Raw genomic sequence first — 11,834 nt, 5'->3', positions numbered from 1 at the left:
GAAGAATGTGAGTTTGATACTTTAGAGAGATCTGAGGTTTGGATTGCCTACACCTTATACCATCCATGGTGCAGTCAAACCCGAAGTCTTTTTCTTTCCTTGATGCGGATCTCTGCTCCTTTAATTCATCTGAAAACTTCAAAGAGAATGCGAGATTTTTCCTGCCTTTTTGTGCTGATTCTGATTGGGTATTTATAGTGGTTACATAATTTGATTTAAGGTCCTTTGATCTTGTTAGCGTTCATTCAAGCCTGGCTAGTTGTTAGCTTTCATTCAGATTTTTAATGAATCCTGCCTTTATAGTTTCATGGCCCTCGGTTTAAAGCTATTCAGAAGGGGCGAAGCAAACTTCAGGCAGCTGTTCATTGCTTGTATCGATGAAATCAATTGGATCCTGAAAATTTCACCCTGGAGGAGCAGGCCAAGGTCATCATAGCTGCCAGAAGCAATAACGAGATGGATGCCAGCAAGCTCAAGAAAGAATTTCCTAAACTCCTGCCCGTCAAGGAATCGCTTCTTAAGTGTTTATTCGAACCAAATCAGAAAGTCCGCAGGGCTTAGGCGATTCGATCTCCGGTTGAGCCATGGGATACCAGCTGCCACCCTTGCCTCTCATTCGTCAGTCTATTTCAGGTTTGAATTGCCCACGGTTTGTTTTTAATCAGTTTTCATTTTTATTTACAACTAAAACGAATAAAAAATCAAAATACATAATAAATTAAAAACCATTGTTTTTAATTTGTTATAAAAATAAATAAAAAATACTTTGTGTGTTGTTTTTTTTGGTTATTTAAATAAAAATAAAAAAATAATTTGTGTGTGGATTAGAATTAAAAAAAATAAATAAATAAACATTTCCTTTTTTTTATTTATTTAATATTTTGTATAATAAAAAAAAAATCAAAACAACAAAATAATTTTTATTTAAAAAAAAAAAGGGTTTTCTTTATTTTTATTTTTAACTAAAAATAAAAATAAAAATAACAATAACTTTTTAGTGATAGTTTTTTTCATTATTAGGTTTTATAAATCTTAAATAATAAATTAAAAAAACATTTTATGTTTTTTAATTTGTTGTTAAAAAAAAAAAAAAAAAAAAAATCAAAAAAAAAAAATCAAAACAACACAAAATAGTTTTTTTTGTTAAAAAAAAAAAAAAAAAAAAAAAAAAAACTAACTAACTTCTTTTAGAAATTTTCTTTATTAGGATTTGATAAATAAAATTGTGTTGATTTTTAAATATTTCAACTTAAATAATAAATTAAAACATTTATGTTTTTAATTTATTGTTTAAACAAAAATCTAAAAAAATAAATAAAATCAATATACAAAAAAATTATGTTTTCATAAAAAAAAAAGATAAAATAAAAAATTCACAAAATTCACACAACTTTGCAAATAAAAAAGGATACTTGGAAACACATTTCGAAAATCGGTTGGAGGATTCTCAAGACGATAATTATTTCTGATAGCTTTTAGTTGGCATCACATCTTTTTGTTGTATGCTTTATGATGCACTAATATGCAGGACAGAATTGCCAAGCACATGAGTTATCGAACACAAACAGGGAGTATTATTTTTCATGGTTAGTTTTAAAATGGATTGAAACTTAAATCATGAATTCAGTCACTTGCAACACTTTGATTTTTCCTAAATCTGATTTATTTGGTATGAAATTTTTGCGTAAGAATCATGAAGGAAATGATCAATTCTTCTTGAACAAACTTATGTTTCTTCTGCCAAGTTTTTTTATAGGTTATAAGATAACAAAGTGAGCATTCAGGAGATTACATTGTGACGACAATTAGTCTTCCAAAGACTAAATTCATGACAAATTCTGAAGACAAATCCATCTCCACAACCACTACCTTCCACCTCCCTGAAAAAGTTTGAATTCCACCAATCATACATCCATAAGGCGTGACACTTCCATATCCATTTTTCACAGCAAGAGTTCTTAATTCATACATTATGCATTTCCTTACATCCATCCATTTTCCTTCTCATTACCATCCCCCTTCATTTCCACCAATAAAACTCTGCTTGAGTCAAAGTCCTAGAGTCTATGTATCATTGAAAAAACACCTAGAGGCTTGCATGCCTTAATGGCAAGTACTCTTGCCAATAAACAATGGGAGTACATTAATATCCCTTGTTCGTTGGATCTTGTAGGTGACTCGACCACGACAAATTTATTCGTACCTACAAAGATGTGTTAGGCATCCTGACTCCCATTGGAATCAATGGTGGGAGCTCTTGTGTTGGCTAGGGGCATTCATTAACGGCCACTAAGTCAACAACTTCTTGCTATGTTCGACATCGACACATTTAATCACATAGTAAGATTTGTGCCATCGAGCGTTGAAGACTTGAAGACCCATAATTTGTAGCAGATGAAGCCAATTTCCTTTCATCAATTGGTCATCACTTGAGGACAAGTCAATCAATAAGGCTGGGAGGGAAATGTAACTTATATATTTTGTATACCTTCCAAGCCTTATAGATTTTCAGCCATATTTAGCATACTCATCATCCAGCAGCAGAGGATCCAACAACATATACAACTTTCAGCCATGTTCTGCAGACTCCTCAGATTCATCATCTAGTAGCAAAGGATCTAGAAGCTGATACGACAATACAGATCCATCTTTCATCCACAACTTGAAGAAGAAGCTTCAGAGCAGAATTGTGGCAGCTGAACATGCATGATTCATCCACTTCCTTAGGTAAGTAAGGTATGATGTTTTCTAACCTTTAATCTTGAAATTCTTTTTAGATGCTAAAATGATGATATTTGGAAAATATTCCACTATTTCACTATTTCCTTTCTCATTTAAAATTCCCAAAAACCATCAGTTGGGGAGGGGGGAATTTCACACTTCATTCTTTTTCCTCATTCATATTACATCTTAACCCACATAGTCTTCCCACAATAAAAACTACTACAAAATGATGAGCATATGATTGATCTCAACAAAGTAAATAATGATTGTAAACACAAGAACCAATCATTAAAAAGAGATCTCAACAAAGTAAATAATGATTGTAAACACAAGAACCAATCATTAAGAAGAAATCAAAGTAAATAATGATTGTAACACAAGAACCAATCATTAAAATATGTCAATGCTTTGCAAACAAATAAAAGTTATCCAAAGATGTGCAAAGTTAAAAGGAAGTCCATGATTGGAAGATGTTTGTTACACAAGAACCAAACATCTTGTAAAAGGAAGCTCATTTAAGAATCAAATCAAATAAGTCATTGTAGTAGCTTGCATGAGGACATGCAAGAACTTCAGTTGGGGAGTATGTTGGGCTCCAAAAATGGCACTCATTACCATACATTTTTCACCTATGCTTCCATTATTTCGCTCACTATTCATCACCTTGTCACTCCATTTTCCCTACTATTCACCATTAATGGGTCTCATTTATATTTTCCAAATATTGTTTATTTTTAAGCATTTTTGAGAGAAATTCTTGATTAAATATTAGAAAATAATATATTTTACTTTATATATGGAAAGTGGGTTGTTTTGGTGACATGTGTAGGTTCCAAGGAAGCTTCCAAGACACCTTTATGTGGCCTTGAATGATCAAATTCGAATTTGATAAGATAAGCCTCATGGAAAAGATCATGGAGAAGATCATGGACCTCATGGAGGAAATCATGGAGGATAGGGTTATGTGTCTAGATGGTTGAGAAATGTATGGAACTAAAAGAGAGATTAGTGGATCATCATTATGAGTTTGTTATCTCATTCTATTGTATAAATAGGAGTACCTCCTCCATTCCAAAGAGAGGACTCTTAGAGCATTGTATCCAATTTATGATGGAATAGAATAAAGCTTTGTTTTACATATATTTCCATTTAGTAGTTATAGAAATAGTTTTCCATTATGTAGCTTTAGATAAAAGTTATCTTAATGTAGTATATGGAATGGCTTGTCACTTTGTTCTTAGGAGAATTGAGCTCACTCTAGAAGGAGCAAAGGAACTTGTTGTTTCATATTAGATCTTATTTTATTTAATTGCTTAGATGTTTGATGTTTGAGGATTGGTTTGATGAATGAATTTTCAATTAGAATATTATCAACATATGAGAGGACAACAAAGAGTCTAAGTTAGGCTCTCTCTCTCTATTTGATTTGTAATTGGAATTCATCTTTTTGCTTTTATGTTTCAAGTTATTTCATTTAGTTTACGCTTATGGATAAATTTTAGTCTAGTCTGGATTAAGTACAAGAGAGGACAATCAAGAGACTAAGTTAGTCTTTCTCTCTTTGAATCTAAACAACAATTAAAGTTCATCCTCTCGTTTGCATTTTAAGTTTCTAGTTTTATGATTTCTCTATGATATTGTAGGGAAGGACAACCAGGATCTCCTTAGTTAGGAGCCTCTTCCCTTGCATATTATATTGAATCGTAGGTAATTTAATTAGACATAGAATTAGTCGCCTACTCCTGCACATATAGTGCTGGCATCATTCAAAGCTTACGAGTTTCCCTGGTCGATATTTAATGCAGCAATTTAAGCACAATAAATTGCCCAACACTATGTTTGGTTTTGTTAGATGTTTTGCACATGATATTTAGGGAAAAACATGTCATAAATGTGTCCATCAGAAGCAACTCAGAAAGAGCTTTCCAACGGTATATCACACTCCCAAAACTGGCTCCCTGATCAAAAGATATGACCAAATGAATGATTGACTCAAAGATCTCTCGTGCAGCAGTTCAGGTATTGAATGATCCAGAGGAAGCTAGGAGATGTCAGTGGTTGGTCTTGTGGCTGGATTGTAATAGAGAAGAAGGGAACATTAAAGAAAAGAATCTACAAGAATTCTTCGGTCAGAATTATAGTTTTGTTGGTGATCTTGTGAAAACAAAAGGATCAATATGGAATCTTTATAGCAGTAATGTTTTCAGTCAAGAAATGATTTTCAGTGGGAAGCTTAAGGCCTTAATCCTGCTGATAAGTATGACTAAGTATCGTGCAGCCAACTACAGAGAAGACACATCACATAATGGCTAGAACTGCAAAGTTTGTCAGTGAGCATGGAGGGCAGTCAGAAATTGTTCTAAGGGTGAAGCAGGGAAGTAATCTAGTTTTTGGGTTCCTAATGCTTGATCACCATCTTCATATATACTTCAGGTTCTTGGTTGATCATCTTGAACTTTTGGATCCTGATAACAAAGTTGATAAGAAACATGTTGAGAAGGGCACTGTTCAAGGAGAGGGCCTCTCCCTTCTTGGATCAGTGTATGGTACTGGAGATGATGAAGATGAAGGAATGGCTCAAGTCTCTGTAGATTCAAAAGAAGGGGCATCCTCCATCCAAGATTGTTCTGTTGATAACACTGCTTGTAGTGTAGACAGTAGCATGGCTTTAGAGATAGCTGAATCTTCAAAAGGAAAGGACCTTCAAAATGATATTTGTAGCACTAAACCAGATGTGTCTCTAGAGCATGATACTTCTATCATAGACCAACCATCTGTTTTAGAGGGTTCTAGACATCCTTCTGGTGACAGTTTAGGAAGTCATGCTTCGCCTTCACATGAATTGGTGAGAAATAATAGAGAGTTAGTTCAAACTTCAGGAAATCAAGCTCATAGAGAAATTTCACCAATATTGGAGCCACCATAATTTTTAAAGCGTGTAGTAGAAAACATGGTTGAATGGAAAGGAATTCGAAGGTATTATTTTTAATCAAGATAGAGTGAAGGGATGGTTCCCATTTCTTCTGCCTACAAATCAGTATCATCCATACTACCTCAAAGTCTTTGAGGCAACACAATAGGGTAAGTTGCATGACAAGGGTTCGACCCAGTGAAAATCAGAATCAAACCAATCTGGAGTGTGGCGCTGTGCTTGTGGCTGTGGCACTACACTTCTAGACTATGGCACTGTGCATAGCCCTTTGGCACTACACGTAGGGCCATCCTATAAAACAAAGTTCTGAAGGTGCCTGGAATCAAGCAGAAGGTCTTTAATGCAACTAGTAGTGAGCCAAGCACTGGTGGTGGATATGAATACGGTGAAGATCGATCTGGAAACTGTTATAGGGGATCTGGAAGGTGAAATGGTGGTAGAGTATAGCTGTTGAACGTTCCAGATGTCCAAAAATGACACCTTCAGCAAATCGACAACAAACTAGTTGTTTTATTAATGATTATTAGGTTTGTTGAACTGCGTTGGAATGTTTGTTGAGTTTATAAAATTTGTTTTCAGAATACGATTCAAATGCGGTCACTGTTTCTTCTTACTGGTCCAAATGGTGGTGGAAAGTCCAGTTTACTTAGATCCATTGGTTCAACAACATTGCTTGGTATTTGTGGATTGATGCTTCCTGCAGAAATTGCTACTATCCCGACCTTTGATTCCATCCTACTTCATATGGGTTCATATGACAGCCCAGTTGATGGAAAAGGCTCGTTCCAAATGGAAATGTATGAAATGAGATCAATACTTTGTGAACTTTGTGAAGCTACAAACAGAATCCTTCTATTGATAGATGAAATTGGTCAAGGAACATAAATACAAAAGGGAACATGCATTGTTGCAAGCATGATAGAGGAACTTGATGCCATTGGTTGCATAGGCATCATATCTACTTATTTGCATGGCCTCTTATATGTGTCACTGAATGCAAGAGATATTTTATATAAAGCAATGGGAACTGAAAAAAATAATGGGCAGACAAAAGCAACATGGAAATTGATAGATGGGGCTTGTTGAGAAAGTCTTGCATTTGAAACAACTCGATGTGAAGGAATTCCAAAAAATATTATTATGAAAGTATAACACCTATATTCATCATTGAAACAATTTAACACTAGAAGGCAAGCAAATAAAAGTAAGAGCATTACAAAAGGAAATCAGAGAACATCCAAGGAGGGACAAGAACATCAGATCGATCAAACAACTCCAAAATTTGTGCAGGCAGGTGCAAGGTGGCAGTCAAAAGGAAGATTTTGTGGAATATGGTGCCACACCTGAAGGAGCAGTTATAGTAATATTAATCCACTTGGAAAACCTTCACATAATTTGGGTTTTCAAAAACTCTTTCTCATGGTTCTTGAGATAGTTTGGGATTTTAGTTTCAAATTAGTTTATAATAGAGTTTAATGATAGGATTTTTATTTTTATTTATTTATTTATTTTTCCTATGTTGAGGAAATAAAAATATATTTGTAATTTAATATATATAGGATTATTTTTAAAAGATAGAGGTTTGATTTTGTCAGAAGAGAGGCCGCTTGGCACTGTGTAAAGTTTTCCTGAATATCATTTTAATAAAGCAGTTTTTTCCCTTTGGACCTGGGATCCATCACGATGTTTACTGTTCAGCATGTTTTTCCTGTAATTCACTTACATATTTTGTTTTTCTGCCTTGTTACAACATTATCTAAGAGATATGTTAGGAATCCATCCCCTATGATGCTCTATTCATGAAGATTTTGCTATTATATGTAATGGTTGAATTTGCATAATTCATCCTTTGCTAGATGCTCTGTTGAGCAACCTCGTGTTTCTCTTTTGTCTAACACTGCTACTGGAGATCCATCCCCTGTTTGATGCTTGTACGGCAACAAGATTTCTCCCCTCTGTTCTTCTCACATTTGCAATCTTCTATTTGGCTGAACATGGCACTTAATTTGCCCCAAGTTTTCCGGCAGAAACTGGCATTGACTCCATAGCACAATTGGCCTTTCTCTTGCTGTTTCGACCCAGAACCTTTCAAACAAATCTCCGCACTCCATAGCTAGCCTAAAATTTCATTTATTGCAGCCACATCTTGTTGGCAAAGAGAGAGCCCTCTCTGATCTAGTAGAGCTAGATGCTAGTTCGAAAGCTTGGTCTGTGGTTACCTCAGAGTTACCTCTTCTCAGCCTTGAGGTTAATTCTGAGTGATAACATATTGGCGTTGTTGCCAAGGACGAGGTGACAGATTTTATCCGGGAAAGATCGTTCAAGTTGCAGATCTAATTGTTGATGGTGGACAGTAGTCAGACACATATGAAGGCTGAAATCATCTACCTAGCGACTCCACTGTTCGATATCCCGAGTTTCAAAGTATTGATGGTCTCTCCACTGGCTAAATGAAGGATTCAGATGTTGCTTCTATTTGTTCAAGGTATTCATCTATCGATTTTTCTAATCTTCCTGGTTTTCCTAATCAATTACTAAAGGATGCATATATTTTGAGTAATGGCCCTAAATTCAATGGGGAAGATCTGACTTTGACTCTTGAACATATAGAAAATTTTAAAACATTTGTGAAAATTCTTAGAGTTAAAAAGGAAGATGTCTTCATCATATTGTTCTTTTTTTTTCGTTTCAAGGCAAATGTAGAAGATGGATTAAAAGTTTTCCGATCAAATATATTAAGTCATTCGTAGATTTGTGGCATATCTTTCTTGAAACATGGATGGAGAAAGAGGAAGAATTCAAAATAGAGCTGCCCTCTATTCAAGGCTTTAGAGAATGGGAAGATATGTGCATGGATGATGAGGTAGATGAGAACTTTGCTTCATCTCTTTCTTCTTATCTGAAATCCCGTCGATGTAGACATGAAGTTAAGCTCAATTTTTTCCAAGAGTTTGCCATCAAAATTGAAGAAGATCTAACTGAAGTGGAGACCCAAATGCAGTCCCAGGATCTGGGCTGTCAAGGCCCATTCTTTGGGGACCTTCTTTAGCAGAAGGAAGAGAAGGTAAGATTGCCCGTGGATATTTGCATTGATAGTTTGCAGTTGGAAGCAGGTATTGAGGAGTTGGGGTAGCAAATAGAGTCTGATTTCTTTGATCCTATTGCAGCGTACATGGAAATTTTTTTCAATTTGAATGATAGATCAGATTTCCTTTTACACAACCAGACTCATTATGTGCATGTATGGCTGTCAGCCGTTCCATTTGTGTCCTGGTTGAAGCACTTCCAAGAAGCATCCTTTTCACAATTACTTTATTGGTTGATCTAGCATTACAACATCACTTGATCTATTGATTTTGCTACAAAATAGAGTAGGTGTGTGCACAAATAAGCTACCAAAAGCAGCATTTCAATTTTCGGCATTTGTTTTAGTTTCCAAATGTATAGGTTGCAGTATGTATATTATTTTGGATTGGTATGAGTTGTTTTTGGTTTGAAGTTGTTTGACCCTGTTGCCCAATGGATGAGGCACTTGGTCTATGGTTTCTTGACACCTCCAAGGAGCTGCCATCCCCAATAAGGTCGATGTTAGTTCCAGTCTTCGCAGCCTGTCACTAGGGATCAACATGAGCTATTAATATGTTTGTTTTTGTTAGAAGTTTTGCACATGATATTCAGGGAAAAACATGTCATAAGTGTGTCAATCAGAAGCAGCTCCGAAAGAGATTTCCAACAGTATATCACACTCCAAAAACTAGCTCCCGGATCAGAAGATATGACCAAATGAATGATTGACTCAAAGATCTCTCGTGCAGTAGTTCAAGTATTGAATGATCCAGAGGAAACTAGGAGATGTTAGTGGCTGGTCTTGTGGCTGGATTGTGATAGAGAAGAAGAGAACATTAAAGAAAAGCATCTGCAAGAATTCTTCGGTCATAATTATAGTTTTGTTGGTGATCTTGTGAAAACAAAAGGATCAATCTGGAATCTTTATAGCAGTAATGTTTTCAGTCAAGAAATGATTTTCAATGGGAAGCTCAAGGCCTTAATCCTGCTGATGAGTCATGACTAAGTATTGTGTAGCCACCTACAGAGAAGACACATCACATAATGGCTAGAACTACAAAGTTTGTCAGTGAGCATGGAGGGCAGTCAGAAATTGTTCTGAGGGTGAAGCAGGGAAGTAATCCAGTTTTTGGGTTCCTAATGCCTGATCACCATCTTCATATATACTTTAGGTGCCTGGTTGATCATCTTGAACTTTTGGATCCAGATAACAAAGTTGATAAGAAACATGTCAAGAAGGGAACTGTTCAAGGAGAGGGCCTCTCCCTTCTTGGATCAATGTATGGTACTAGAGATGATGAAGATGAAGGAATGGCTCAAGTCTCTGTAGATTCAAAGGAAGGGGCATCCTCCATCCAAGATTGTTCTGTTGATAACACTGCTTGTAGTGTAGACAACAACATGGCTTTAGAGATAGTTGAATCTTCAAAAGGAAAGGACCTTCAAAATGATATTTGTAGCACTAAACCAGATGCGGCTCTAGAGCATGATACTTCTATCATAGACCAGCCATCTATTTTAGAGGGTTCTAGACATCCTTCTGGTGACAGTTTAGGAAGTCATGCTTCACCTTCACATGAATTGGCAAGAAATAACAGAGAGTCAGTTCAAACTTCAGGAAATCAAGCTCATAGAGAAAGTTCACCAATATTGGAGCCACCATCATTTTTAAAGCGTGTAGTAGAAAAGATGGTTGAATTTATTGCAAGGAATGGAAAGGAATTCAAAGGTATTATTGTTAATCAAGATAGAGCAAAGGGATGGTTCCCATTTCTTCTGCCTACAAATCAGTATCATCCATACTATCTCAAAGTCCTTGAGGCAACACAATAGGGTAAGTTGCATGACAAGGGTTCGACCTAGTGAAAATCGAAATCAAACCAATCTGGAGTGTGGCGCTACGCTCTTGGCTATGGCACTGTGGTTCTGGACTATGGCGCTGCGTATAGGGACATCCTATTAAACGAAGTTCTGAAGGTTCCCAGAATCGAGCAGAAGGTCTTTAATGCAACTAGTAGTGAGCCAAGCACTGGTGGTGGATATGAATATGGCAAAGATCGATCTGGAAGCTGTTATAGGGGATCTGGAAGGTGAAATGGTGGCAGAGTACAACTGTTAAATGTTCCAGATGTCCAACGATGACACCTTCAGCAAATCGACAACAAACTAGTTGTTTTATTAATGATTATTAAACAAGGTTTGTTGAACTGCGCTGGAATGTTTGTTGAGTTTATAAAATTTGTTTTCAGAATACGATTCAAATGCAGTCACTGTTTCTTCTTACTGGTCCAAATGGTGGTGGAAAGTCCAGTTTACTTAGATCCATTGGTTCAACAACATTGCTTGGCATTTGTGGATTGATGCTTCCTGCAGAAATTGCTACTATCCCGACCTTTGATTCCATCCTGCTTCATATGGGTTCATATGACAACCCAGCTGATGGAAAAAGCTCGTTCCAGATGGAAATGTATGAAATGCGATCAATACTTTGTGAAGCTACAAACAAAAGCCTTGTATTGATAGATGAAATCTGTCGAGGAACAGAAATACAAAAGGGAACATGCATTGTTGCAAGCATGATAGAGGAACTTGATGCCATTGGTTGCATAGGCATCATATCTACTTATTTGCATGGCCTCTTAGATGTGTCACTGAATGCAAGAGATATTTTATATAAAGCAATGGGAACTGAAAAAATTAATGGGCAGACAAAACCAACATGGAAATTGATAGATGGGGCTTGTCGAGAAAGTCTTGCATTTGAAACAACTCGATGTGAAGGAATTCCAAAAAATATTATTATGAGAGCAGAACACCTATATTCATCATTGAAACAAGATAACACTAGAAGGTAAGCAAATAAAAGTAAGAGCATTACAAAAGGAAGTCAGAGAACATCCAAGGAGGGACAAGAACAACAGATCGATCAAACAACTCCAAAATTCGTGCAGGCAGGTGCAAGGTGGCAGTCAAAAGGAAGATTTTGTGGAATATGGTGCCACACCTGAAGGAGTAGTTATAGTAATATTAATACACTTGGAAAACCTTCACATAATTTGGGTTTTCAAAAACTCTTTCATGGTTCTCGAGATAGTTTGGGATTTTAGTTGCA

General features: G+C 36.0%; 1 pseudogene; it reads left to right on the top strand.

Annotated features, from left to right (window-relative positions):
- The first annotated feature begins 10,769 nt into the window (after positions 1-10,769).
- On the top strand, positions 10,770-11,577 carry LOC149208630 (DNA mismatch repair protein MSH1, mitochondrial pseudogene; annotated as a pseudogene).
- The last annotated feature ends 257 nt before the right edge of the window (positions 11,578-11,834 follow it).

Source organism: Pinus tabuliformis, chromosome 1_2 (genome assembly GCF_031772625.1).
Source record: "Pinus tabuliformis cultivar Carrire ecotype Pingquan chromosome 1_2, CPIR1, whole genome shotgun sequence".
Lineage (NCBI taxonomy): Eukaryota > Viridiplantae > Streptophyta > Pinopsida > Pinales > Pinaceae > Pinus > Pinus tabuliformis.
Note: the sequence above shows the minus strand (reverse complement) of the source record. Positions and strands in the feature narration are given on the sequence as shown.